We start from the raw sequence: 3,337 nt of genomic DNA, 5'->3' as shown, positions 1-3,337 counted from the left end.
CTGGCCAGTCATACTGGGACTCAGCCCACTCACCAGTGGGCAGGCACTAAACTGGGGCCCCAGAAGAACCAATGCAGTCCACCAGCAGGCTGACATCAGCTCTAGCCCTTGGGGTCCAAGCCAACTTCTTCACTGGTGGGCAGCTCCAACCTCTGGTGGGCAGTCACCCCTCCCACGATTGCTAAATTGTAGCAGTTTTTTTGGGGGGGTAGGATCTGTTTCCTAAGGCAAAGGATATAAAAGCAAAAATAAACAAATGAGACCTATTTAAACCTAGAAGATTTTGCACAGCAAAGATAACCATCAACAAAACAAAAAAGACCTTCTGCTGAATGGGAGAAAATATTTGTAAATGTTATGTCTGATAAGGGGTTAATATCCAACATATATGAAAGCTCATACAACTCAACATCAAAACAACAAACAACCCGATTAATAAATGGCCGGGAGACCTGAATAGACATTTTTCCAAAAGGACACGCAGGTGATGAACAGGCACACAGAAAATATGCTGAACATCACCAATCAGCAGGGAACAAACTGCAAATCAAAACCACAACAATATATCACCTCACACCTGTCAGAATGGCTATCATCAAAAAGAACACAAAAAACAAATTTTGGTGAGGATGTGGAGAAAAGTGAACCCTCCTATGGAAATGTAAATTAGTTCAGCCACTGTGGAAAACAGTATGGAGGTTCCTCAAAAAAATAAAATGCACCTACCATGTGACCCAGTAGTTTTACTCCTAGGTATATCCAAAGTAAACAAAAACACTTTTTGAAAAAATACATACACTCCAATGTTCATAGCAGCATTATTTACAATAGCCAAGGCATGGTACAATGTAAGTGTCCATCAACAGATGAATGGATAAAGACATGGTATGTATATGTGATATGTATATGTGGTGTGTGTGTGGTGTATACATAGGTATATGTTGGAATAAAGCTCCACCATAAAAAAGAACAAAATTTTGCCATTTGCAACAACATGGATGACTTGGAGGATACTATGCAAAGTGAAATAAATCAGACAGAGAAAGATGAACACTATATGATGTCACTTATATATGGAATTTAAAAATATAACAAACTAGTGAATGTAACAAAAAAGAAACAGACTCACAGATATAGAGAAAATACTAGTGGTTACCAGGTGGGAGTTGGGAATGGGGGAGGGGAAGCACAGGGGTAAGGAAGTATAAGGTACAAAGCAGTATGTATGAAATAAATAAGCTACAAGGATATGTCATACAGCACAGAGAATATAGCCAATATTTTATAATAAATACAAATAGAGTTTAACCTTTAAAATCATGAATCACTATGTTGTGTACCTGAAAGTTATATATTATTGTAAACCAACTATACCTCAATAAAATTTTAATTAAAAATAATAAAGATTAACATATTATTCTTAACATTAAAAAATACATTAAATTTAACACAGATCCCAGATCAAAAATGTCATTTAAATATAACATCAGTATCCCCAACACAGAGAAATTAGCTTGTGATTGGGCCATTATTATTGCCTATACATTTGTATCCAATACACATAAATATATTTTTCTGAAGGGTGGGAAAAAATGGAATAAAATTAATATGACTGTAATTCAACAAATTTTTAAAATAAAAGAATAAGAGAAGTTGTAGAAAATAATTTTGAAAGGGCTGGTTGTACTTGAGATTTTGGCTAAGCAAAGTAAATTCAAAGTCAAAGTAAAAATAATACAAATTTAAAAAAGAAAATATGAATGTTGTGTAAAAAATATTGATTGTCACATAGCCATTAAATGGGAGACAAATCATATAATTTTGAGGTGAAAATAATGAAGCCTGTGTAAAAAAGAAAAGGTAATGGAGGTGTTATTAATAGATAATTAGTATAAATGCACCTTCTCAAACAAAAGGTAAATTATCGTATAAGCAAAAAACTATAAAAACAGTAAAGGAAAAAGGAAAAGAGACAACATAAAAATACAAACAGTAAATACGACATACTACGTGTAAGAAATGTGATAAAATATGCCCATATCAGTCAAACATATCACTTAACCAAATATGTAAAATGGCAGGGACTTCCCTGGTGGTACAGTGGATAGGAATCCACCTGCCAACGCAGAGGAAATGGGTTCAATCTCTGGTCCAGGAAGATTCCACATGCTGTGGGGCAACTAACCCCATATGCTCCGAGCTCACGCTCTGCAGAAAGAGAAGCGGCTGCAGTGAGAAACTCATGCACCACGACAAAGAGCATCCTTTACTCACTGCAACTAGAGAAAACCCCCACGCAGTAGTGAAGACCCAGTGCAACCAAAAACTAAATAAAATAAATTAAATCATCAGATCAGATCAGATCAGATCAGTCGCTCAGTCGTGTCCGACTATTTGCGACCCCATGAATCGCAGCACACCTGGCCTCCCTGTCCATCACCAACTCCCGGAGTTCACCTAGACTCACGTGCATCGAGTCAGTGATGCCATCCAGCCATCTCATCCTCTGTCCTCCCCTTCTCCTCCTGCCCCCAATCCCTCCCAGCATCAGAATCTTTTCCAGTGAGTCAACTCTTCGCATGAGGTGGCCACAGTACTGGAGTTTCAGCTTTAGCATCATTCCCTCCAAAGAAATCCCAGGGCTGATCTCCTTCAGAATGGACTGGCTGGATCTCCTTGCAGTCCAAGGGACTCTCAAGAGTCTTCTCCAACACTACAGTTCAAAAGCATCCATTCTTCGGTGCTCAGCCTTCTTCACAGTCCAACTCTCACATCCATACATGACCCCAGGAAAAACCATAGCCTTGACTAGACGGACCTTTGTTGGCAAAGTAATGTCTCTGCTTTTCAATATGCTATCTAGGTTGGTCATAACTTTCCTTCCAAGGAGTAAGCGTCTTTTAACTTCATGGCTGCAGTCACCATCTGCAGTGATTTTGGAGCCCCCAAATATAAACTCTGACACTGTTTCCACTGTTTCCCCATCTATTTCCCATGAAGTGATGGGACTGGATGCCATGATCTTCGTTTTCTGAATGTTGAGCTTTAAGCCAACTTTTTCACTCTCCACTTTCACTTTCATCAAGAGGCTTTTTAGTTCCTCTTCACTTTCTGCATTAGGGTGGTGTCATCTGCATATCTGAGGTTATTAATATTTCTCTCAGCAATCTTGATTCCAGCTTGTGTTTCTTCCAGTCCAGCGTTTCTCATGATGTACTCTGCATATAAGTTGAATAAGCAGGGTGACAATATGCAGCCTTGACGTACTCCTTTTCCTATTTGGAACCAGTGTGTTGTTCCATGTCCAGTTCTAACTGTTGCTTCCTGACCTGCATAC

General features: G+C 38.7%; 1 long non-coding RNA gene across 1 annotated transcript in view; it reads right to left on the bottom strand.

The window, feature by feature from the left end:
• Positions 1-1,620: 1,620 nt before the first annotated feature.
• The window catches only part of LOC104992821, a 44,641-nt gene continuing 42,924 nt past the window's right edge, over positions 1,621-3,337 (bottom strand). Inside the window, exon 3 of the long non-coding RNA XR_825747.1 lies at positions 1,621-2,208. This is a non-coding gene — a long non-coding RNA (uncharacterized LOC104992821). The remainder of the gene's footprint in view (positions 2,209-3,337) is intronic.

Source organism: Bison bison, unplaced genomic scaffold, assembly GCF_000754665.1.
Source record: "Bison bison bison isolate TAMUID 2011002044 unplaced genomic scaffold, Bison_UMD1.0 scf7180017864224, whole genome shotgun sequence".
Classification (NCBI taxonomy): Eukaryota; Metazoa; Chordata; class Mammalia; order Artiodactyla; family Bovidae; genus Bison; species Bison bison.
This window is presented reverse-complemented; position numbering and strand designations above follow the sequence as displayed.